Source organism: Cavia porcellus, unplaced genomic scaffold, assembly GCF_034190915.1.
Source record: "Cavia porcellus strain 051 isolate PalLab524CR breed Dunkin Hartley unplaced genomic scaffold, mCavPor4.1 scaffold_1, whole genome shotgun sequence".
Taxonomy (NCBI): domain Eukaryota; kingdom Metazoa; phylum Chordata; class Mammalia; order Rodentia; family Caviidae; genus Cavia; species Cavia porcellus.
Window position 1 is genome coordinate 46,394,918 of NW_026947484.1, and position 26,699 is coordinate 46,421,616.

A 26,699-nucleotide genomic window follows, 5' to 3' on the forward strand; every position below is an offset into this window, starting at 1 on the left:
GGGCCTCTGCCCTAGGCCACCCTCTGTGAGTAGATCCTCAATTGCATCTTTCATGCCATTCCTTAAACTTCCATCTTAGCTCATTCTACTTGCTGTTACTTATTTTATTTCCTATTTGTCTGTAGTCTAATTCCCTGGCTAGTGTTTAAGCTCTGTCAGGAATTTTTCAGCACCAAATTCTCTAAGTGCAATGGCTAACACATAGCCTCGGGATGGTGTATTGAATGGGTGGATGAGTTTTCCTGGTCACTCATCTTCTGAACTGGAGTGGTAACTGACTTTCTCCTCTCTGTTGCTCTTCAAATCCAATCCTTCCCTGTCCTTACCTCCGCCTTTCCTGTTTCTCCTGTAAGCCCTGTTCCTTGCCAGAGCTGGAGGTGGACCCTGCTTCTTTCAAATTCTCTGATTCTGTTTATATTCTCTGATTTCATTTTTACCTTCTAGTATCACATCACTTTCTACCTTGTACTATAGTTATTTATATACAGGGATTGCAAACTCCTCCCTACATAGGAAAATATAACAATAGGGATTTTTGTTTTGCATTTTCTTTACCCAATGCCTGGACAGTTTTTCAATGAATATTCACAGAATGACTGTGAAAGTGATCTATAATCCCAAATAGAGGCAAACACACTGAGTAGGATAGAGATGTCAGTTCCCGTGACATCTGGGTGTAGAACAGCAAAGAACTCCGTTTACGATCTTTGCAGGCCCCTGGCAGAGAGGCCTCACCAATCAGGGAGACCGTTCCCCTGAATGCCAGGGCTCCCTGTTGCTCTCCTCTTTGGACTATGAACTGGAACCAAGACCCAGCCTCAGAGGGTGCTTTTAGAGAGAGGTGTGGTTTAACACCTGGTTTATGTCTTAGTGATTTACTCCACTTTCGCTTAGAGTCAACAGAGTAAGATTTCAGAGACTGACGTGACCACAGGAAAATTGGGCTTGCAGTGGCCTACTGGAGCATGGGAGAGTTACCAGCTTTTCTTTAACTTTCTTCTGTCCCCTCCTCTTCAGACATTAGGGTCTGAGTTCCTATTCAAGTGATAAAATGTGACCTTTTTAATTAGGAAAGTTAAAATAACTGAGACTTGCTTGGCATGCTTGGTGAACCAGGGATCCTTCAGGATTCTTTATTAACAGAAATTATAGCAGCAGGGAGGGAGGTTTATCTCATGAGGTAGTTCCGGTTGGGTGGCAGAGGCTCCCTAAAGTGCCTGGCACCTTGTAGCCAAGGGTCATGACCTCTTTCTGATGTCTGCCAAGGGCACAAGAAGACAGAGCAGGACACACATGTCCTTATATTTGGCCAGCACATGAGTTCTTTCCCATCACTGAAACAGAATGGCTGCAGCCTGAAACTTAAAGGAGAGACTTATTCGGATCTCAATTTCTAGTCATTTCAGTCCAGAGTCAATGGGCTCAGAGGTAGACATGGCATGATGGAAAAGTGTCATGGAGGAAAGCTGCTCATCCCATGGTAGCCAGAAAGCATGGAGAAGGGGAGGAGTCAGGAACAAGAATGCTCCTTCCTAGTGTGATTCTACCAACCCGTTTGCAACCAGGCCCCATCTCCTAACAGCACATTTAACATACTTGGCTATAAAGTCATCAGTGGATTAAGCCACCAATGAACCCTGCAGCCCTATGAGCCAGTCACCTTCCACACAGATGAAATACCTTTTGGGAGGGTATTTTAGGTCCAAACCATACAATCAATGCATCGTTATTGACCCTTACCATGGACCAGGGACTTTGCCAATCACTGTGGATATAGATCCAAAACAGAAAGGACTTATTTGGCTACATCAGACTCATAGACATGTAAGCTACATGTTAGGCTATGAAGTGTAAATAGTTCTCTAACATTACACGAGTAAAAAGACAGGGAGAGACTTACCCCCAAGAAGTGGTGATATTAGTACCACACTGAGCTAACTTACATCAAAAATAAGACAGAAAAGAAAACCAACTTGTCGAAGGTCATACATTGACTGTAAGTAGCAGAACTTGAATTCTTACCTGAGGGAGTCTTACCTCAATACTCCTGACCCTGTGTTCTTATTGTAATATTTCACTTTACGTCACATAAGAGCCTAGGCAAGTATATGGTGATGTACTACTTAGCTTGTGCTGTCTGGTGACAGGTGATTGTGAGATTAAAAAAATTTGACAGTGTTTTGTATCCTGCTAAATTCCAGACCGACCATGGTGGGAGTATCTACACTATAAAAACTAGCATCCACTGTAAATCAGAACTTTTCTTTTCTGAAGAGTGGCTGTTAAACATTTATTAGTATAACACTTTATAAGCAATACTACTACATCCTTTAAAAATTCAAAACATGTAGTTGGGTTTTTACAAAGTTGTAAATCTGGTGGATCTGAATATTTAGTTGCATATGAATAATTTCAGGGCGATGGGGCTTTTAAAAGGTCTGGGCTAAGAGAAGAAACTTGTGTTTAAACAAGAAAAGACCCAAAATGAAACGAGAACACATTTTAGGATACAAAGTGTTAAAGTATGTTATTTTTGTGTTTTTATTTTTACACTAAAGGTGCCAAGACAACTCCTCAGATCAAGGGTTCTAACTCTGGCCACACATTTAGAATCACCCAGGGAATCAATAAAAATACTAAGAGTTAGTGTCAGTGCCCAGATGTATTTCAGAATTGCTACACACAAGTGGGATTTCTATCGTCTCACTTCAGTTCTGAACCTGAGTGTTTATCATTTTTCTGTTTCAGGGTAGCTGTTTTACGTTAGATGTATAGGGCAGAAGACTTAGCTCTGGAGCGTTCAGGTTTTCAGCTGAAAGAAGGAACTATGTTTGAAGACTCCTACCGGACTAGTGTCATGAATTAGCAGGTGAGACCCTGGGTCTCCACGTGAGCCCTTTGCTCTACTGAGGTGAAGTTTTTGAGGGCTGTGGGAGGTGGTGAGTGTATCTTGCATGTGGGAGGAATATAAGTAATTAGTGGTGAGAGGGGGTGCTGTGGTAGAGTCAAGATGGCCTTTCACTAACAGGTCAGATTTATTTCCCCTTCCCTGGGCTGTTGAGGAAGCCAGATAGTATTGAGCAGTACAGAATGGCAGAAGTAATAGTCTCCACCAATAGTTTCGGTCAGTTTCTTGAGTCTTGAGCTACCACATAGAATATTTGGCATATACAAAGACTCTGTAGATAGTTCCCAAGGCATGTGGGGGTGCTGAGAGAGACCATGTAAGTCCATATTTCCGTTTGTTCTTATCAACGCACCAAACCAACCCAGCTACCAGTGACTGAGGCATACCATGGAGCAAACCCAGTCAGCACCACAGAGAGCAGAGGAATCTGGCTGACCCTTGCTCAAATTCCCTTAAAATTGTGAGATCTATAAAACAGCCATCATCAGTTACTAAATTCTATGATGATTCATTGCACAATAATCAAGGACCAGAATTCTCTCCCAGGTGTGTGGAATGTGTGCCTGGTTGTCCAGAAATCATTTGCTGGGGTAACCATAAGGGTTTTTCCCTTAGCCTTTTATCTACATGTTATCCAAGCATTTCCTTCATTATTCACCTAAGTAAACTATGTGTCAGTGACAAACGAAAACTCATGCACAGAGAGTAAATCACCCATTCCGCTCCATTTAATAGTCAGTGGTGTGGTGGAGTTTAAATGAGATCAAATGAAGAGTCGGGAAACTTTAACTTTAGTTCTAGGTTTGACCTCAGTACCTCCACAGTCTTGAGGAAGCCATGGACGTTTACCTAGACTTATTTTGAATGTTTGTAAAATGAGAAAGTGAAACTATTGACACTGAATTCTTTTTCACTTGTGGGATTTGGGGTCAGTCAATCTGATGATATGTCGAACAGTAACTACCAAAGCAGAGAGATGATTTTCACAAGAAACACACGGATTGTCAGTCTTCCCTTGATCAACACCCACCGCACAAGAGTGAAAAGCCTTATGTCTACCTCACTCCTAACTTTCTTAAAACTTGACTTCCTGAGTATGCATGCCTATTTTAAATGCACACTGCTTAAGCAGAAAGAAGAAAGAAATGAAATGCAGCTCCCCATCCATTCTTTCATCCCGTACAATTCTGTAGGGGCTTTGTATTCAGTGTGATTATGCTGGGTGAAGGATGCTCTGTGCCATGGGCTGTTCCGGTGGAACAAGATATAGAATAATGACATTCATGACATGTAAGTCTGGATTTACTATTCAGCAACAAATCTGTCTGTGGGTCTTTCCGAATTTATCCACCTCGCCTTATTGACATGTCATAAGCAGAAAGAAAGCGTTCTTTGTGTGGAAGGCTGAAATATGTACCATCCCAGGACTGTAAATACAGTTGCTCACTTCCTGAAGCTCCAGTTAATCCCCACTGACCTTTGCCAAAGTGTTTTTTCTTTTCTGCCCTCCATTAATTGCAGAGGACCTAACCCACAGCTGCTGTCAATGCACATCACAAGGTCTTGAAAGCTGGAAAGTTGTGGCTCCATGCAGGCTTGAATCATATTTCTTCATCCCTACAACCTTGTGTAGAAGTTTATAATTTCTTGGTAGTTAGACGTCAAAGCCAAACTCTTAACTTAGTACATGGAATCATGAAAAGAGCTATTCTCCTTCACCTATAAATCAGTACCAGCAGCAGCAGCAGCACAAACATGAACGGCGTGGAGTGTGTGACCCATGGGTGGCAGCTGTGAGAATGCACCTCATTATTTGCATTCAAGGGATCTTTTATCCCCAGCTGCGTGAGCCAAACCACAGAGTTTGCAGAATGCTTGGGATGCTTCTTGTAGACTCTGGACACAAAGAATCTGGGATGTGTGATGTGGTTCTGAAATAGCAACCACTAAAGAGAAAAGAACTAAATGGAACAATTATTATGGCTCTTCATGTGTGGAGAATGTATGTATACAGAAGAAAGCACATGTGTGTTTTTTAAGGCTATGTATTTGCTGACTTTGACTGATCTCTCTCTCTCTCTCTCTCTCTCTCTCTCTCTCTCTCTGAGACAATCGAGGTCATTGTTTTCAACGCATAACCCAGAAGAGTGGCAGAATGACTGAGTGGGCACCAAGCCATCATACCTGTGGTTGGCCATATTCAGTGAGAGAATTGCAGAATGAGAAAAGGAGCCTGTGTTTTTCTTATTAATAGTTAAGCCATTGCCCATGATAAGAGACTTTCTAAGTTTACAAATAGAAAACTGGTCATTCAAGTTGGCAACCTTCCAAAATAGACTGCTTCACTCAGTATTGAGCAATTTTGGTATGCTACAGGCTCTAACAGAAGTTGTTTTCCATTCAAAATTGATGTATTTCCAACTTATCCTCTCTCTCCTAAAGAGCCTATGGAAAAAAATCACCTGGGACAGAAAGAGGAAGGTTGGAAATATTTTTGTTTATGTTAAAGTCAGGAAAAACCACCATCTACTCCAAGGTCCCTCTGAAGTGATTAATGCTTGGCTCCGTAGTGCCTCTTTCTGAACCGAAGCTGCAGTGAAAATTGAAACGGAGTGTACAGTTCGTGGTCCTTAGCCAAAACATCATGGGTTCGAGTGCTTAGAAATACAGCTGGTGATGCAAACAAAACCTGGAATTTCACCTTATGTCAGCAATAGTTTCTTCTTAGTTATTTTTCCCCTTACCTAATTTTTCCAAATTATAGCTAGATTTATGAGAATTTCCAGGAAAATGGGGATGGTAAGGATCATCAGCTTAGTCCCACGCAAGTAACATGCAGGGGTCATGTGGAAGGAACATGATCTCTAGGTGTGAGGCTAGAGTTCGTGGTAAGATCGTGTGTGGAGAGGAGGTGTAGCTTTTATAGGAGCCCTCGCTGTGGAGCCTGGTGATATAAATAGGGCTCATATGACATTGTTTCCCTTCCAGTCCTGGGGACCAAGCAGAGGAAGACATTTCATTACTTAAGTTGCTAATACAGCTAACTTAAACAACAACCTCTTTTAATTTAGAGAACCAGAATAACGCATTGTATGGTAGAAAATAATACAGTTAAGATATAGTAATGACACTACTACTGCTCTGGACATCAATGTAGTTTTTACCCCGGTGGTATTAGGGAAATTGAGAGAGGCAGAAATGCTGTCTTCACTGAAGGTTTCCCCCCAGTGGATCAAAGCCAGCCCCATTTCTGGGCTGACCACATGCACATAAACGATGCGTAATGTATGGATCCCCAGGCAATACTTGGAATTTACAAGATGGATTATTTTTTCCCTCTGAAGAGCTGTTCCTGTAAGCATGATTCATTCAAATGAAACTCAGGAAAATTCCCTTTTCCTTTTGCAAACAGAGAGGTAGAAAAATTCACAATGACCTGGAACACAAAGTCATCGGTCATGGGACATTTGGCTTTGGCTTTTGCCAAATGGTGAGTTGAATGACTCTTCCCATCATGAAACATGAGGACTAAACTCTGAAACTCAAATATAGAGATACTCAAGACCCATGTTAATTGTTAACTTCACAATCTCTACATTAAACGTTGGTCTTACTCTTAAGCATTTGCAAAACTGGTTGTTGTTGACAAAGGAAGCCCAAAAATAACTATGACCTTGAATGCCCAGATCACAAGCCTAGTGAGGTCACCATCCACACTGTGAGACGGACACCGAGAAAGTTGTAAATCTAAAGTCTGTGTGAATGGAGCTCAATCCTGGGTCAGGGCCCCTCAAGGAGCCACACCCAAAGGCCTCTTGGCTATTGTTTAGCTTATTTCTGCATTTTTGAATAGACAATTCACAACAAATGATATAAAAGTGGCCCTTAAACATACAGAAGTTACTCTTTCTCATAATTTGAGGTATATGATTAAAGTGACTTTGAAAGACCATTTCTCATCTAGTGGATTAGCAGAATTAATAACTTTAATTTAACAAGCTTATTTATTTTTTTATTTTAAAGAGAAACAAGGAAAAACAAAAAATGAACAAAACAAACAAATCCAAAACAATAGTGATAATAGTGATACAGGAGTTCAAGACGAGATGATAGGAATTTAACAATGGTTATTTTGCATATTGTTATCTTCAAGAGTTGTCAGATTACCAGATATAGGCATGCAAAACTGATCAAACGATATGAACACTAACTATTCCTTTCTTTGGACTAATAGAATTGGTAGCATAATCATCTTAGCACACACACACACACATATATATATATATTTTTTTCTTTTCATTTCTTTTTTTTCTTTTCCCAATCCTAGCTGTTCTTTATCTTCAAGCAGTTTCTTTTTCTTTCACAATATCCATTGTTCCTTTTAGATCTTATGTTCTTTTTCAGTTTCTTACACTAGGGGGACAATACAGTGCTTACATATGTGAGTCTGATTTATTTCACTTATGAATATGGTCTCAAGTTGCATCCATTTACCTATAAAAGCCCTGAGTTTATCTTTCTTGACAGAATAGTAGTATTCCATTGTATAAAAATACCACAATTTTTTATACATTCTTTGATTGATGGGCATTTCGATTGTTTCCAAGATCTGGCTATTGTGTTGCCATAAACATGGGTGCACACATACCGCTGTGGTATGATATTTTCAATTCTTCTGGGCAAATACCCAGAGGAGAATACTAGGTCAAATGGGACTGCTAATCTTAATTTTTTAAGCAATTTCCATACTGATTTCTACAGTGGTTGTACCACTGTGTATATTCCCACCAACAGTGGAGAAGAGTTCCTTTTTCCCCACAACCCCCTCCAGCATTTGTTATTGGTTGATTTCATGATGTTAACCATTATTTCTGGTGAGGTAGAATCTCAGTGTTGTTTTAATTTGTGTTTTTCAAATGACCAATGATGTTGAGCATTTTTTCATATATTATTTGCCACTTGTATTTCCTCATATGAGAATTGTGTATTCATCTCAGATGCTTATTTTTGGATTGAGTCTTTGAATTTGGGGGGGCTGATTTTTTTTTCAATTCTTTCTACATTCTATATAGAAGTCCTTTGTGTCTGTCTGAGGGACAGTTGGCAAATTGTCTGTATTTTCCTGTGTGGTCTGGAGGTCTGAGATTGCATTTTGCTTTTTCATTTTGTCATTTTCACCTGTTGGTTAGTATTTTGATCTTTTAAATCTCTAGTTTTGCCCATGCTTCATGTGCACTGCAGCCAGGGTCCTACTGTGTGGCTAGCGTTCCCCTAATCACTGGTTGTGTAGCATAGAGCAGGGGGCAGTCACCTGAACTCCTCTCAGGGCTAGTGGTGTGACCTGGATTCTTTCTGGGTTGACTAGTCCAGAGATACTGATGTGAACCAACTACTGGCTTGTATTTTTACTGATGCTTTAGGCTTTTCCAAGTCACTAATCCCAATTGTCCACCATGTATGACCCAGCCAGAGCCCTATTATTTTACTGGGGATCTAATAGGTCCATTGTGGTTCCCTGCAGGGTCATGGGTGCAGTAGGAGGTCTGCTTTGGTTACCTGGGTGGAGGGTGATGTTGTTGGAGCAGTTGCGGGCCCACCATGGTCTTGTAAACCAACTTATACCAGAAACTTGTATGCAGTGTTTTCCCACTGGGTAGAGTGATTTTACTCTGCTGCATGGTAGGGGAAGGTGGGGGAATGTTAAGAAGGGTAAGGAGAAGGATGGTGAGGTGGATGGAATTAAAAGTAATAGTATAATTTGATGGGAAAAAGATTGTCATCCAAATTTTGGATAATTGTAGGATATAAGAGAGAGAGAGATTGGAAGAAAAAGCCTAGGAGTCCTGAAGTGAACACGGAAGGGAAGAGCTAATGTTTATCCACATGAAGGCCTCATAAAATCAAGTGAGACAGTTAAGAAAGAGAGGAAGACAATGAGTGGAATAATACAAAGGGAAAGTTTAGAGATCTGAATCATATACAATAGGAAAAGAAGGTAGAGAAGAGAAGAAAAAGGGGAAAATAAAAAAATCAGGAAATAATCTCACATGTAGAAAACACAGCAAACTTACAGAAAGAAAAGTAGAACAGAGAGAAAAGGAAAAATAGGAACAAAAAACAACAACAAAAATAAACAACAGGACAAAGCACATTACCCCAAGAGGAAAACCCATCAGACATAGAAAAATAATAGTAGTGAGATTCCTCCAGTGTCTACAGCTCTGTAGCAGGTCCAAATCTGATGCCAACATGCGTACTCCAACCAAGATTGCAGGTAGATTTGTGCTGCTTGGGTTTACTCTTTGTCTCTGGGTTTGTGCAATGGGATTGGCTTTCTGTGGCTGAAGATCTCCCCATTCATTTCAAAAAGGAAATAGAAAAGAGAGAAGAAAATGAAAGAAGAAAAAAAATAAGGAAATGAAAAGAGGGTGTCATTACCTGCCCACTTCTATTCTGCATATCTTTGTCCCCAAGCACAAAACTGGTTCACCTAACTTACCATTACTATTGCTTCAGACTTTTCTGCACAATAGTCCTGCCTGGCCATCAGGTGAGCTCTAAACTGGGCCCTGCTGTGTCTCTGGCTTTCCCGCTGTTCTCCAGTCCCTGAGTCCCATCACTGAAGGCTCTGTCTAGGACTCCTTCCTGCCAATTGCAGCAGCTCCTGGTCAATGGCATGAACAGGAGCCCCTCTTGAATAAGTTTAACAATTATAGCATATTCTTTTGTTGAAGTTTCACGTGAAATAGACATTTACATATAAGGCTGGTAAGAAATCAACTAGCACAATCTTTCTATAGTGAAATTTGTCAATGCCTTGTGATTCTCCACATGCACTTTATCATTTGACCCAGCAATCCTATTTTAGAAATCCAGTTTAAGATATCCTTCCTGATGTGGAAAAGCACACATGCACAAGGATGTTCACTGAAGCATCATTATAATTGCACTGGTTCTAAATTTCTGTGCACAGAAGAATAACTGAATTAACTCTGGTTCATCCACACGTGGAACACAATGTATTTAGAAACAACAACAAAACGGCATGATAATAGAATGAAGAATGTATCTGAAATAACTGGTAGTGATTTTCTAAAACATATAGTTAAGTATAAAAAAGGAAAAGGCAAATATTTATAGCATGCTACATGTAATAAAACATGGAATGTTAAAGGCATATACATATCTGTTTTCTTTTATGCATAAATAATATGCAACAAATAAGACAGAAATGAATGAGATTATTTACCTTCAAGGTGTAGAAAATAACAGGTGGAAGTGAGGACAGAGTAGCACAGATAGAGTGTAAGTAGCATTCTCTGAATATGCCTTACAATGTAAGTCTGACAAGTGTGGGAGTTCAGTGGTACCTTGGTTAATGAACTTAATTCATTCTATGATTCTAGCCTTCAACCAAATTGATGAGAACAAAATCAAATTTCCCTGTAAGGTCATCATTGACCCCAACCACTGAATTTGATTCAGTTCTCATCCAGTTGGGATTTTGACCAGAATCATGGAAAGAATTCAATTTGTGAACTGAGGTACCACAGAATCCCAATCTTGGCAGTAATTAATTAACGCAAAAAAGGTGCTGGGAGAAGCCAGTCTAGGACACAACAGGATGACAGGAGCTAAGTGACTCTGAAAAACTGTATTTTGACTATTTACTACCATAGTACAAAATATTGCAAAAAGACCTGTGTGCACATATTTTAACCTAGTTTGTAAAAGTGTTTTTACACAAAGCTGTAGTTTAGCAAGTCAAAAATTACTTTATGTGTTTGCTAAAATTGACCAAAGAAATAATTAAAAACATAGGGAACAATGAGAGCCACATTTCTGAAGTAGAAGTTACAGATATGGAAGAGGGAGGAAGTTAGAATGAATCCCATAATACGTACTTTTTCCTATACATGACGTTTCAACAGTAATGAGACAACTACACCTATATCTTAGGTATTATTCTCTAGTAAAAAGAAACAGGCTTCTCTATAGAATTGATTGGCTACAGAATTGAGTCATAGAAAATGTAAGATTAGTCTGGAGCATCCTGCAATACCAAAAAGGCAGGAAACACTTAAAAACTGATGGAAACATGTGGTGAAAGTTGGGCAGTTTAAGCAATAACAAAAATGGTAATGATAGATTATGTTCCATTGAATAAAATAAACATAAGTTCAAATTGATAAAAATAATTAAAGGATAATTATGTGAGAGAGAAAAGACAACGCAACAGAATTTCAATGAATAAATGTAGAATAAGTTATGTAAATAAAAATTTTTCTTCATCAAGCAGCAGTATCTTCAGGTAAGAACAGTCATTAGGCATATAATACACAAAACTGTAAGGCAAAGGACAATTTGCACAGTCTCAAATTTTCTCTTTTAAAAATTATAAAGGGAGCGGGGCATGGTGGCACATGCATGTAGTCCCAATACTTGGGAGGCAGAAAGATCATCATGAGTTCAAGACCAGCCTAGGCTAGATAGAGACTTCAAGGTCATTCTGAACTATATAGTGAACTTTGTCTCAAAAAACAACACAGGGCCAGGGATATAGCTCAGTGGCACAGCACCTGCCTGACAAGCACAAGGTCCTGAGTTGGATTCATAGTATCAGCAACCCAAAAACAAAGCAAAACAAAACAACAACAACAAAAAATTATAAAGAAAAAGTAATGTTTCTGGTGGGAAAGTCCAGCAGACACTCCTTTAACCAATAATAACAAGAGGATGTTTTGTACCCACTGATGTGGGGCACTGTTTACAACGTAATCGGTAAGGTGCTCCTGCAGGAAAAATATTATTATGAGAAATCATCACAAAAACCAAAACTGAGGGACATTTTACAAAATAACTAGCTTCAAAAGTGACAAGGCATGGCAGACAAGAAACACACAGGAGTTGTCACAAGTTAGAGGAAGTTTAAGAGATATCACAACTACATTTTATGTAAAATTCTGGATTAAATCCTGGACCAGAGGAAAAGACATTTTCAGGAAAACTGGTAAAATTTGAGTGGGTGGTATTATATCAATGTTCATTTCTTGGTTTCATAATTGTACTATGATTATGTAAGTTATTGTCTGGGACTCTAGATGAAGGATATCAGGAATCTCTGACCCGTATTTACAGCCCTTATTTCTGTCTATATTATTTTGATTTAAAAAATGTTAAGATCTAGTCAAGAGAAGCTATAAATAAACATTCATAAAGAAAGATACATCTAGTACAAAGGAAGATACAAATAAGCATTTGTCTTATATTAGAATTCTTCAGGCCAAATGTAGAGCTTTTACAACCAGAAAAATGTACCAACCACATATAGCCACGTTTACTTTAATAAAACCTCTACCCAAAACTACTTTCACTAAGAGAATTCTCTTTTTAAAAATAACCCCAGGGGATCAGCACGGTTTTCCTCACCTGATGAAACGCAGCTTAAACTAAGAGATACTTGAGACATTTCATGCACCTGACTCAGATTCAGTGCAGGTGAATCTCTATGCTTGACTCCGAGGAGAGGTGCCCTCCTGTGCCATTCTGGGCTCACCCTTCCTGTCTCCCTTCAAAGCTCGGTCAAGGATGGCTCTGGTTCTCTAGCTCATAATAAATAAGAGAATGGACTGCATCAGAGCACGACAGAGCAGGTTCACAGCAGGTGAGCCCAGCAGTGTGTCTACCAGGCCCCATGAGATTGCACAAAACCGAAAAGGTAAGGTATTTTAATCACCATGGCTCCGATGGCCTGGTGCCACTGTGATTTGCCCTCCAGCATGTGCCATCTCATGTCTGATGGCAGAGGTGAAGCTGCAGGCATTTTTGAGCTTTACTTAAGTGGAAGCTGTTTAAGGTTTATTAGTATATGTTTTGGAGTCATGTTTTGTATTATGAAATCATTGCTCCTTGAACCTGAGTGGAACTGTCTTCCAGGAATACTCCCACTCCCCAATTTGCTACCTAATTTTGTGATCTTTCTTAAAGAGCATCTCTTCCTCACACCCTACCAGTTAAGTAAGCCTTAGCCCCCTAAAATTATGAACCCATGCTTGACATGACCTGAATCTCTGAGGAGAAATTTAGAAATGTTCTAATCAGGAGTGAAACAGGGGGAAACCCCCCTCTTAATTAATGTAAACAAAAGATCAAGAAGCATAGTGCTTTGGGGCTACTTAAGGCGCAGATTAAGATCCAACAACCTTCAGAAGATTTGAAAGCTATTCTTGTAAGGCACCTCATAAGATAATTGATGCTAGTAATTTTGAGTCATGAAGAGATGATTTGACTTATTAAATGTGAGCTGTTAAAAATACCGAGATGTATATAATTCTGTTGAGGAAGAGTTTTAGAAAATACTCAAAATAAAAATGTTGGTCCTTCCACGTCAAAATGGCCAGAGTTTGACTTCTGTTTAGTTAGGTGGATGCAGATCATTATCCTAAAGATCAGAGTAAGGTGTTGGATCAGTTAGTTGAATCAGATTTTCCTTGCTTATGACCTGATCCTTTTCTGTACAGGTTTTCAGCACCTTTCTCCAAGAACAGTTGCCGGGAAGGTACCCACTCAGAAAATGCTAGAGAACAAAGATTTTTGCTAACGATGCTTTGTTGAGGCAGAATGGTGTCAGGGATGAGTCTAATAGATGGACTTGTACTTTTGTGAGGTGGGAAAGAGGAAGAAAAGAATAGAATTATGATCACTGATCCCTTTCAACTTGTCAAGCACTGTGTAAAACATTGCTTCCTACTATATCTACCTCTGATGTAGCCAGAACAGTAACTTGATAAAGTAGATATTGACTGATCCTACTCTTCCAATGAAATAACTAAGGTCCAGAAATTTTAAGCATGGCAAAAACCAAGGTCAAATTTTTCTCAACCTTGGCCTATTAACATTTGAGCTGTGCGGTCCTTCGCTCTAGAGGCTGTGTGTGTATTTGGATATTTAGAGTTTCTTTGGTCTCTATCCACTCATTGTGCACATAGTTGTGACAACTCATTGCCATTCAGGTGTTGCCAGTATCCCCTGGGGGACCATCTTCAGTGAGAACCAGTCTCACCATCAGGCTGGACTCAACTGCTGTAAACCCAGTGTCCAGTCTTGCTTCTTTTGCCCTGGGAACCCTCTCCCCAATGCCTCCGGTTGATATATTTGTATCCTCAGTACCTGGCAGGCCTTGCTGCTGTTCCAGGAGCAGGACCCAGGGTGATGATGAGCCCTGTGCATGGGACTAGCAATGGGCCACTCTCTTCGGAGAACTCCGTGTCCTATCAAGGATCCACAGAGCTTTGTGTCTGACCGTCTATCTTTTCTGGGTTAGGTCCCAATTTTACTCACCCTGGCATTCGTCCTGTGGGGACTGAGGGTTAGCACTGTGGACATGTCTTGTTTGTTTTCCTGTTTTTCATTTTCATGGATTTTATTTGGCTTTAGGGAGGGAAGTTAAACCAAAATACGTCCATTCTGTGATCTTTACCTAGAGCTGTCATTACTTCCTGTGTCACAGTAATGTGAGAAAAAGACAGGAAGAGAATGTCCAAAGATCAGCCAATGCTTCTAGAGGTGTGAAAGCATGACCTTCCCCTTACACTGATGCTGGGAAGCTGAAGAACATGCTTAGAGCTCTTCTCCAAACTATTGAATTTCAGAAAAACATATTTTCAAAAACTCATGTGGGAGTAGCATAAGATAATGATTTAAAATTGCCTTGAAAATTGCCATAAACATACAGTAACATTAAATGCACTTGATAATTATATGCTACTTAATGACCTAATTAATCTTTTCCATCTCTAGCTACACAGATGAATACAAACACAAGCCCTCCTCCCTAGCCGAGCACCTGGGAAGTCGAGGCTCCCAAGGCTCTGCCCTGAGGCTGGCCTGTCTTTCTTGATTCTGTGTGTGTGCTACCATCAGACAGCCCACCAGGTGCTGCAGGTCTCAGTGTAGTGCCTGCTTTCATTTACTTTGTGAATTGCATTGAATGTTGTGCATCTAAACATATTTAGACCGTTTGGTGGTGATAGTGGCTTAACATTCTGATATTAGGAGAAAGTGCCAGTGGCTTTTAGTGAGCCTAGAGTGCCGGTGTAGGTTGGGGTTCTTTTATCTTCTCCCCTGCTTTTCCTGCTGTTTCCCCCACTACCCACTCCTCTTCTCTCCTTTCTGCTCCTCCCTCCCTTGTTTCCTTTCTTTTTTCATTCCTTTCATATTTTATCTTTTATACACACATGCATGTGGAGACAGACAGACGGACACACACACAGAGACACACACACACACACAGTCCTATCTCCCTCTCTTTTCAAAGCTCTGTCAAGGGTTTTCAGTTCTGAACCTTGAGAAATAATAATCTCAATAATTGCTCATCATGGTGTTAATTAAATCAGGCCCCCAGAGGAAAGGCTAACCTTGCGACTCACACACAAAAAGCCAAATGGTCTTGTGAGTCCTTCTAGCTCAGGTTTCTCTTCAGCAGACTCCTAGAAAGCCTCAGCCTTTGTTTGTCTTTAGTTTTACTCCCTTCTAATTGTTAAGGGTTTAACTCTTATGCCCTCCCTCCTCACCAAGTAGTAGATGTTCCTCGGAATATAAACAATGGCCTTTAAGTGTACCTTCTTCTAGAGATTACTGGGGAAATATTTGTGGATACATTTGACAAGTTGACTCTTCCAGGTCACCAAACTTCCCCCCTGCTTGTTGCTGGATGTTGCTGGCCTTTTCAGGGGCTCAGACTTCTTCAAGGGGAACAAGACACCAGATCTTTGTAGCATAACCATTTTGGTATAAATTATGTTGAAACTTTATGCTCCACCTCAGAACAGCGAGAAAAACCAACAAAAGCAGTGCACATATTGTCATGGAGCTCTGGAGTGCAAAATAGGTGAGTCCACCAGCATCTGGCCATATGCTGATGCTTTCTGGACTGGATTCCTGCTGGGAGGAATCACTACTGCTGGCTTCCTGAGTTTACTGAGGTCATGGTGTCTCCAAATGGATATCCGTACAGGAATTCAGTCCGATGCCTGTTGTCTTCCCAAGGCTCTTTCCCTTCCCCCAGGGCGCACGCCTAGTTCTATGAAGCAGAACAGGTTTGTTCTCTATCTTTCAGTCAAGCTTCCCAATCTAATGCGGCTAAAATATTCAAAGGCTTCACCCTCAGATTCTGCCTCACCATAGGCAAGCCTACCAAGGAACACAGCAAGAATTTGACAAAGGCTAAGACATAGAGATCTCTTATTTCTGCACCCAGATCTTTCTATTTATATTTTCTGAGTGGCAAGATGGATGTGAATCAGCTGTGATTCACCAAAAGATTAGGCAGTGTGTAATTCAACCCTCGTTCTTTCTCTGTTTCTCTCTCTCTTTCTCTCTCAGCATATGGCAAGGTTTGTAGCTGCCAAACACCACACAGATTCTTGCATCCAAATATGGATGAACAGAAGCCCTGTGTTTCGTGAATCCAGCTGGCACTGGATGCGTGGTCCTTCTGGGTGGGGCCAGGCTGAAGTTCAAATGACTTACAGACTGGGCGTTGGTTTTCCTTCAAGGGCCTATCTCGGGTATAGCCTCTGTCCCCATCTTCCAAAGCAACCATGGAGAGATCTCTTTCCCGGAGCCCTTCCAAAGCTGTCCACCCTTTAAAAATTAACAGAGAAGTTTTTCTTTAGCATCCTCAAGGAATGCCAGAGAGGCTTATCTCCCCTAACAGAAGATTGTGGCAAAATGATTGAGTTTTTACAGGAGAAAATTTTGTGCACATGATTGGGATAGGTGTGGGAAGGAAAAGCCATCCCCTTCAAATTGAGAGTTTTTAGCAAATAGGATATATTTCCTTTCCTCTTGAGTGCTGGCCCTCTGGCAAGAGGCCTCATGATGACAGTGTGGCCCGTAGACCCTGAGTTAGTGCCTGAGATTCGCCTCTTGAGAGTGGAAAGTGAGGATGTTCCCTGGCTCAGGGACACACCAGGAGTCCTTTGTATGGGGCTGCTATGATAGGAGTCTGGGGTCCTTCTTCCATTCTGTTTCTCCTGAGCCATCTGTGTCAATGCAGTTGTTAGCAGCATGGACAGTTATTCATTTAGTAAAACGCCATCTCGTACTTGCGGGGCTGATGGAAAATGGCAGAGAGCGAGGGCGTTTATACTCATGACTAGGCTTTGTCTCATAGTGCAAAGTGCCTCAAGTGGTGACAGCACAGGTGTGAACAGAACAGCTAGCTCCCTCCCCTGCTGTGTGTCTGGCCTCTCTTACAGTCTTATTCTTCAGATTCCCGATACAGTTTCCTCAGTGGTTTTAGCAGACAGCCCCTGAGCAGTTGCTGGGGTTTGGAGTGCTCAGAGATAACACAAATATCATTGACATGTTTCATGACACTGTGGTCCACTATTAAAATTTCTATTTTCTTAATGGATCAGGAAGTGAAGTCTGCATCCATCCAGTGGGCCAGCCATGGCTCTGGGGGTGTCTGTGTTTTGCTCCCTGCTGAGGAAAGCTGGACTATTGCATGTGGTGGTGAGAAGCTAGGCTTCCTCCGAGAGATGCCAGCCTCAGAGTGCCTCTGTGCTCTGTCTTGGTCTATGGGGGCACTGTCAGCTGGACCCTGCAGAGACCCCAGGCCCCTGGGAGTCATGTGCCAGCTCCCTAGGTCTGAGGACGGTTCTTTGCCTGTTTTGTTGTTGTCAAAGCCACTGGTTGAGGCTGGCTGTGGGAGGGTCTAAGCTCTTCTTTTGTGACCTCAAAATGAGTCCCCTATGGGTTCTTGGTCCATGAGGAGAGGAGAAGAAAAGCTTCTGAAACTGCTGAAATAGAAGTGAGAATTTTTACAAATAACTGAATCTCTGAGTATAAAATCATGCAGTTTTAGAACTAGAAGGAGAATTAAAGATCAACTAGCTAAGCCATATGGCTCTGCAGTTGAGGAAACTCAGACCTAAAAGGGGCATTCATATAGAAGGTTTTTTTTTTTTTTAAATATATATATTAAAATCTTGGGTTTTGTTTTGTTTTTCTGCACTGGTGAGTGAACCCAATGCTTTCACACTGAGCTGCCTTTTTTGTTTTTTCTGTTTGAAATAGAGTCTTGCTAAAATCATTAAGTTGCCCTGGCCTGGCTCAGACTTACGATCCTCCTTCCTCAGTCTCCCAGAATTCTGGGATAACAGGCTACAAATGCTAAAATTCTAATAGAGACACCTTGTAGTATCAAATATAATAGAGAAAAGGTGACAAAATAGTCTTTTCCAAATAATATTAATTGATATGAAAAATTAGGTACATGCAAGATTGTCCAGTGCTTTGATTTTTTTCATTTATCCACAATTGGGTCAAGAAATATGTATTAAATAATTTTTATGTCAATAGGTAACAATTCATGCATTTACATCGTAGCAGGTATTTTATGTGCATTATATCATTTGATCTTTACTGCAGCTGCGGTGGTAGGTGTCATCCCTATCTCTACTTTGGACTGGAGTGGGCAAAAGCATCCCAGGGCTCGGGACTTGCCCTCTGTCGCAGAGCTGAGAAGTGACAGAGTTAAGATTCAAGCTTCGGTGACTGGTTCCAAAGCCCATTTCTAACCTGCACTCTGTCTTCCAGACCTGGGTTGTGGGCACTGTTCTAGGAGTTGCAGAGAGCCAGTTTTCTTAGGAAATTTACATTTTCTGGAGGCAAAACATGATCCCCTTGACATCAGAGCTCTGAGCTGGGGCAATGAGAGAGAAGAAAACCTTAACAGTGACCAGGATGGTTTCTCTGAGGTGTTCTTGTTTCTATTACTGGGGAAATTCACCCTAAGAATGAGGAGAAGCAGTGACAGGCTTGAAGACAGGTAAGAGAAGATGAAGAAGCAAATGGCCATGGAGGAGGGTGATCTTTCCCTCTTATAGACTGGCATGTGTGGAAGTTAGGGTCTTTCCTGGGTCCTGCATTTCATATTTTTCTGAGTCTGTAGCACATATATAGAAAAGTGAATTTAGGAGCCACCCAGTGTGGTTATCACTTTATGTATTCTTTCAGAAATAACCTAGTGAATGTCTGTCTACCATGTATCCTCTAGGACCCCAGACTCTGGATCCTGACAACACTCAGAAACCATTTGTGTGGTCAAGGAAGTGTAGTGAGGCTCTAGAGAAGAAGCTATCAGTGCAGCATAGTAGCATGTGGGGTTGGCAGCGCCTGTGCCAACTCCTGACCACAGGAACATGATTAAGAAGTGTTCCCTTAATGACAGTATTGAGGCTCTTTACCTGGGAGAAGAACAGCTTAGGGGAGAAAGAGGTGATGATGTCTTGGGAAGAAGGTCCCGAGCCTTGGGTTCCTGGCAGAGTGTACCTTGGTCTTAAATATTGTTCAGGAAATTTCTAATTGACTGTATGGAAGTTCTGATTGATTTCAGTGAGTTTTGCCTTCTCCAATATTTGATAAAATTCTATCTTCATCTGAGTGGACAAGTGAATCCAGAGATTGAGGACTGGCAAGGAATACTTTATAGCTTCTAACTCCCTGCAACTCTGATAACATGAAGTGCAGAAGAATAATCGACCATAATAATCAGGGTTCCCATGAGCCATCAGGAGCAGCATCAAGGATTCAGTGAAACATGGGGAGGAGGACTGGTCTAGCTAATTGACCTCATTGGGTAGGGATTCTCCTAGATCCCTGCTGTCCTTGGAAACCCCATAGATGGCATTCTTAGAAGGACCTCCTCAGCCCTGAAGCTCCTAGTGAGCTCACTCCTCAGGTTGACCGATGCTCATAAAGAAGCATCTTCAAGCAGCCCTATGAACACTGGGAGGAAGTCATCCTCACTGGCTGCAGAGGATTCAGATGCTATCTGAAAGCTCCTGTGCACATCCCAGGTCTTTGCTTAACTGCCCAGAGCATCCCCTCACAGTGTGACAGGACACAGAGGACCAGATTCATCTCACTCAGCTGAAGACTGAGGAGGGCTGGCATCCTGCTCACAGCCCTCTGGACCACCTAGGGGCTGTGTTAGAAGTAGGATCCCCATTTGAATGAAGGGATCTTGCAGCCAGCTGCAGCTCCGCCCCTCCTCTTCTCAGCTACTTACATCCCACTCAACTGTCAGGATCCAAAGAGTTCCTTTCTCCACTTGTTCCATTCATCACTTTCAGCACCACTATCCATGCATAATGAATGGCTGCTTCCTTAGCTTTCTCAGAGCACTTATTTACTGCTCTGTTACAATACTAATCAAGGCCTAAATTGCTTTATTACTGCTTTGCAGGCATATAATGTTAGCTTAGCAATTTTGTGCTACTTTGGAGACATTATTCTTGTGTCTTTTCCAGCTTCTAATATTCTCATGGAGAATCTAATGTCACTCTATTGCTATCCTTGGCTACTAATGTGTGTCTTCATCGAGTAATTTTAAAATGATGTCTTCATCTTTGGTGGTCGTACTTGCAGACATCCTTTTGTTCCATCTATTTGGGATTTTTAAAGCATTCTTGATATTTGGAAAACCCTCAACTGTCATCTTTTTGGATATTGCTTCTTTTTCAGTCCCTCAAGGATGTCTGTCTAGATTTCCAATTATGGTTGACATCTTTATTTGATCTTCAATATGTCTTTTCCCATTATAAAATATCTCCAAAATTTGCTTTGCATTTCCCGATTTTATTCTGGTTGATGTATTTTGCCCCAAATCTGGTTCATGGATACACACTCAGCTGTGGATGTGTCTAATTCTGTGTGTTGAATCTTTAAGCTCTCTGAGCTGAGAAGCTTGTAAGCTCTCCGAGCTGAGAAGCTACCTCTCTTTCAGTTTGATTTAGTATCTGGGACATAGCCAGTGAGCAATAAGTGTTTGATGAAAAAAATTGAATGCTATATTTGACAGGCAGTTGTTAAACCAATCTTCTGGGCAACCCAAGGTAGAAACAGGCTGAAATGTAAATTGGGATCCAGTGGCAAGGAAGAAGTGACCATGGTAACTCAATGCTTACAGATATGGTGTAAACATCTGGTGGCTTGCTCTTCTCTGTTGTTAAAGGGTAAATTAGCTCAGCAGAAGCATGTGGCAGGTGTGCTCAGTAGCCATGGCCAACCCTCTTTTTCAAATAAAACTCTCAAATGTCATCTTGCTTATGCAATGCAAATTAGGGCAGGCAAAGAGCTGGAGTGCCAAAGTACAAGTTGAGAAAAAGCTACTTTTGGATTGGGTTACCTCACCCAGTTTGGTGTAGGTATAACCCTGATATCCTCTGTTACTTAGAAACCCATGGAGGAAGGTTACCATCAAGAAAAAGGAATTTGGTATGTGTCAGAAAGCTTGTTCAGACCAGTAGTGGTATCTATCTCATCCCTGCACCGGGTGAGTGGGATAAGGATGGGCAAACGATGCCTATAGAAATTCCCAGTGCTGCTGTTAATGCAGCAGCCCACCTCTTTGAGCCCAAACACAAATCCATTGCTGTTCTTTTTCCAAAGCAGAGGCCCCTCAGATGCTGGGCCCAGGTGCTGATGGCCACAATCATGCACAGGCAGGGCCACAACCCAGAAAACACACGCATGACTTCAGAGGGGGTTTCCTGGTATGCTTTGGCAAGGGTGGAGTGTGGGAAGGGTGAGTCTCTCGCTGTGGCATTCAGCATCTGGCAGGGACCCAGTCTTCAGGGGGAGGTTCTTGGTCAGAGACAGGAAAGTGAGACTTCTGGGCAGTTCTGCAAAACAACCTGTGATGCCAGCTCTTGATTTTGAGACTCCACCAAAGAGAAAGGAATCTCAGCACACAGTAGGGTTGCCCCTCACAGCTTATGTGATTATCAGCCTAATTTGTGTCTTCTCCTGTCTGTCAGTGCAGCTACATAGAACAGTTCCAAAGCCACAAAGAAATAGCTGCCTGCTATTCAAGAGAACATCTGAAACAGATCTGCATTCCTGCACCAAGCATATTGGGGAGTGTTGGAGTGATCCTAAAAAGTTTCATCAAATTCTCCTGATGAAATCATTGTAGTAGCTTTATTATTACTAATAGGCATATATCAAAAAGCATGCAGTAGTGGCATCTGATAAAGCCAAACATTATAGGGAGACTGTCCAAACTCAGAAGCCGAGAATATGGACTGATTTCAATCCAAGTAAGACACAAACTCACAGCTGGATGGCCCCCCAGGTCCCACGGGGCTCCCCAATCTCAAGTCAGCAGAGAGTAGCAGATGGCAACCCCAGCAGGTTCCATCTGATTTCCTCTGCTTAGAAATCTGCCTTATGTCAGCTGGGGATTTCAGCTCTTCCTGATGGCAGTGATTTCCAACTGAACCTATGATGAAAAATAAACTTCTGAACTATTAAAATTCACAAAGCTGTAAACAGTTTAAGGTGTAAAGAGCTTTCAAGGTACTTTGCACATGTGATTATTGTCTGGTTTTTGGGAGAACAATCATACCTCTAGAAAAAAATTCAATATACTTACCAAATTGAAATAATCACACCAAGGCCCTGTGATTTATTGTCATCACAGAGGTATGAATTAAAGGAGATGGCCAGGATGAAAGTGATTTTAAGTATGGAAATGATGCCACCATCTTTTCTTATGGCTCTTAAAGGAAAGGGTATAAAAGGAAATTTGAGGTAAACATCTTTGAGTTTCAAAAATTGGGCTTGGAACTGTGGTACAATGATTTGGATATTAGATAGAAATCTAGACAGAAAGCAAGGGAAGGATTCTGTGCCCAGGTGGAATTTATTGCTCATCATGAACATTCTGGGGCCACCAAGTTGGCCCCTGACAATTTCTTCATGCTTTAAGGAAAAGCAAGTAACTACCTGTTTCGCATGGGAGCTCCCCCAAACTAGGCCTAACCAAACAAGTCTCCCAAATAACTCTCTGAACAGAGGAGACATGAGGAACGTCACCCTCCTCCTGAATCCAGCGGAGAAGTTAGCAATGATGTGTCCAGTACAGATGGGAAAAGATACCTTTCCTCCTGAGACCAAGTTTCTAGCTATTTAGACTTCTGGAAAGATTTAGAATTTGGATTTTTGCAGGAGCCATGTGAGGAGTCCTACTTGAGGGGAGATGTACCCTGATGACCCAGGAATGAAGTAAGCTGAGAGAAACCAACTGGAAATGCAATCCTGATGCTATAACAGGAGCAGATAAAATCTCAGTGAGGAAGCTGGATCCTGCACCATTGGAAGCCACGATTTGAATTTCCTGCTGCCAATACTGCGTCCCAATCCCCACGGCAGGGAGAGAGATGCGTAAAAGCTCTGAGAGCTGGAATTGGCGAACCAAACGGCATTGAGAGCGGGACTGGCAGGGAGCCCTGCATCGACCTGTGGTGAGTGAGAGAAATGGGGACCCTTTCATAGACTAGGAGGCTCCAACAGAGGACATTCTGGGAATGAGCAGACTAGCCGGAACAGGGCCCTGTGTGACTTTAGTCGCATATTCCCCTTTCAAGCAGGAGTGGTGGGGAGTGCTTGGCCTGGTGACACCGCGGACTAAGATCCTGTAGGCTAGCCCAAATCAGGTTCCTGCATCTGGCGGTGCACCCTAGCAGTGAAACATTCAGTAGGTTGACCTGCAGGGACGGGCCCAGCAGAGGCTGCCCAGGTCTGTGCCTCTCTAGTACACTGCAGTGGGTGGGAACACCTAGCCAGCGGATTCAAACAAACTGCAACAGACAAAGAGAAAAAAAAAAAACCCAAAACTGGGCCTCCTACATATGCTTGTATGGAAGGAACAAAAAGTATGGGAAAAGGGAACAACAAGAAAGGGTCCTCAGTACCCAATCCTGAGAACACTGATCCAGGAAAGGTAAATGCAAAAGAGAATGAAGACAGAAAACATGCAGTATCAGACATGGCACCTATAGATATAAAGCAGTATCTCCGGAGCCTCATAGATGAGTTAAAAAATGAAGTATTTAATGAAATAAAGCAAGAAATAAGTAGAATAGTTAGAGTAATGCTAAGCACCTCCCAAGAAAAAACAGATGGTGGAATGGAAGAACAGAAAAAAGGGGAGAATTGTTTGATGGAGAAAATAGAGAAAACATAGAATACGTGAAGCAGGTTCACAGAGATTACCAGGAAACTAAAAACTCTATTGAAAGCTGACATAACAGCTTGAAAGAAACTAAGGATAGATTATTAGAACTGGAGGACAGATTTGTAAGGTGGGAGCATGAAATGAAAAACTTCTTAAAAATAACAAGAAAACAAACAGCAATAATACAAAGACTAGAAGATGATAAGAGGATCTATAACTTAAGAATTAAGAACATAAAAGAAGAAGTAGGGACTCAAACAAATGAACTACAAAAGCTATTCACAGAAATAATCCAGGAGAATTTCCCTAATTTAGCAAAAGGTAAAGATACTCAGATGTATGAGGCATACAGGACCCCAGCCACCTACAACCAAAACAGAGCTACACCCAGGCATATAATAATCAAAATTCCAGAAATCCAATATAAGAACAGAATATTAAAAGACATCAGAGACAAGAAACAGATCACTTACAAGGGAACACCCATCAGAATTACAGCAGACTTCTCAGCACAAACCATCAAATCACGGAGAGCATGGGGGGAAATAATTCAAGCTTTGAAAGATAATAACCTCCAGCCAAGATTGATATATCCTGCACAACTGTCCCTAGAAATTGATGGAAAAACAAGGTGCTTCCAGGATAAAGAGGAACTAGAGGAAGTTGCAACCACCAATTCAACTCTACAGAGATCACTGCAAGATATTCTAAAAATGAAAAATACCAAGATTCCAAGAACAGTGGCAGAGCGGCCACAATGAATGGAGCAGAAAGCGAAATGAAGAGAACAAACTGACAACTAATGAGAGAAAAAGAGCTCAACCGAAATGAGGCAGAGAAGGTTGGATGGTAGGAACAGCTATTTTGGAGAAAACAAGACATCATAATAGGTAGTGCTGATTTAATATCCTCTTGTTTTGAAGTCCCATCAAGCTTTTGTTCTTCTGTCTCCATCAGTTTTAACGTGTTGTATCTTATTGGATTTTATTATATGTGATAATATAAACAAAAAATTTTATAGACAAGGAGATCATACAGAAACCATTGTTCATTTTCTGTTAGTGGATTCTAAATACCCTGGAATACTGTCATCCTCTTGAACAGTTTTACATTGTCTTGATATGTTTGATGCTACAGTATACGAAGTTATACCCAAAGATTTTAAGGGAAGAGACATTATGGTAACTACTATTATGTCGAGATTATCTTGTGGTAAAGCACTATTTTGCTTAAATGGCTTTGTTTTGACCTGCACTGTTTTGTTGTTATGCCCTCTTTTTTTTTATCTCAATCTCCTTTTTATTATCTACTTTTTCATTTTTATCCTTTTAATTAAGGGAAAAATAAACAATAGCAGGATATATTATAGTAACCCACTTGATTTCCTATTAACTTGATTTGAAACTCTGCATTGCTCTCACCATCTTGTTTTGACTGATTTTCTTCTATTCTGTTATGTTAGATAGTACCAAGTTTGAAAGTAGAGGCAACAACTATGAAGACAATAAGATTCATTGTGACGCCCATTCTGGTTGACTATTATCTTCTTTTGAAGTCCCGTAATTTCTCCAATGTTTTGCTTTTATTGGTCTTTTCTTACTGTTTTGTTCAATTTTATTATAACTGATGGTATAGGCAATTATTTTTAAGATAACAAGAGGCATTATGGTAACCATTGTTGATCACCTTGTATTTTGTTTTTACATTATGTATTATGTCCATCCTTTTGATTTGACTGAGTCTGTCCTGGTATGTCACATTTGGTTTTACTTTCTTCAAAAAAAAAGTGTAATAAGAACTGTCAAAGCAATAAAACCCAAAATGTGTAATTGTCCTTGTAGAAAAGAAAGGAAAAGAAAGTTCTCTAAAAGATATAACTGCATATATATTTAAGTGTATAAGATAGATAACCATATTACTGAGTTTTGTTGGATCATTGAACAAAACTGTTTGTAGCCTCACTGTTTGAAAGTCCCCTCTATATGCTTTAATTTTGTAACTTCAACAACTATTTCTAAGATGACAATATGTAATCAACTAGTGATTTCCTACTGTTTATTTTTTCTGAAATTCTGTATAACTTGTACCCTTTTTCTGTTTTTTTTCCTTTTTTCTCCTTAAATAAAATTTAAAAAAAGAATTTGAAGTTTTATATGTGGTTTTCTAATTCTCAAAGACTGATGTATACAGTAAGTCTCCATTCTTGGACAATTGTTCATAAAATTCATTTGTAAGCCTAACTCTAACCCTAATCTGACAAAGTGAGTCTTATACAGTACACCTGTGAAAGTTTGCAACCCAAATAATCATAAGGTGGGGACTTACTGTAAATAGCCATAATGTGGCCCAAACAAATTATGACTCTAGGCTGAACTTGAGAGGCTGGCTCTGCAAGACTGCAGTTTTTATAAATCAGTGGTTACCAACTTTTTTGGCACATAGGATCAGTGTCCGTTTCTTAGAGGACAGTTTTTCCACAGACTGGGATAGGAGATGATTTGTGGATCATTTAACTGTATTACAATTTATTGGGAAGTTTATTTCTATTGTTATTACATTGTGATATACAATGAAACATTTATATAATCACCATAATGCAAAATCAGGGGAAGCTCTGAGCATATTTTTCTGCAATAGACAGTTGTATCTGGTGGTAAAAAGAAAGAATGACCTCCAGAGGGTTGTTTTTTATGTCAAGTTGACTCCATAATCTTGTTTTTCCACTCACTGATTAGTTTTTTTTTTTTTTTGTTTTTTTTT

The 26,699-nt window shown here is 40.7% G+C and overlaps 1 long non-coding RNA gene across 1 annotated transcript in view; it reads left to right on the forward strand.

The window, feature by feature from the left end:
• Nucleotides 1-26,079, forward strand: part of LOC134475778 (uncharacterized) — a 48,870-nt gene extending 22,791 nt beyond the window's left edge. Inside the window, exons 2-3 of the long non-coding RNA XR_010047016.1 lie at nucleotides 2,749-2,869; nucleotides 22,931-26,079. This is a non-coding gene — a long non-coding RNA (uncharacterized LOC134475778). The remainder of the gene's footprint in view (nucleotides 1-2,748; nucleotides 2,870-22,930) is intronic.
• Nucleotides 26,080-26,699: the final 620 nt, after the last annotated feature.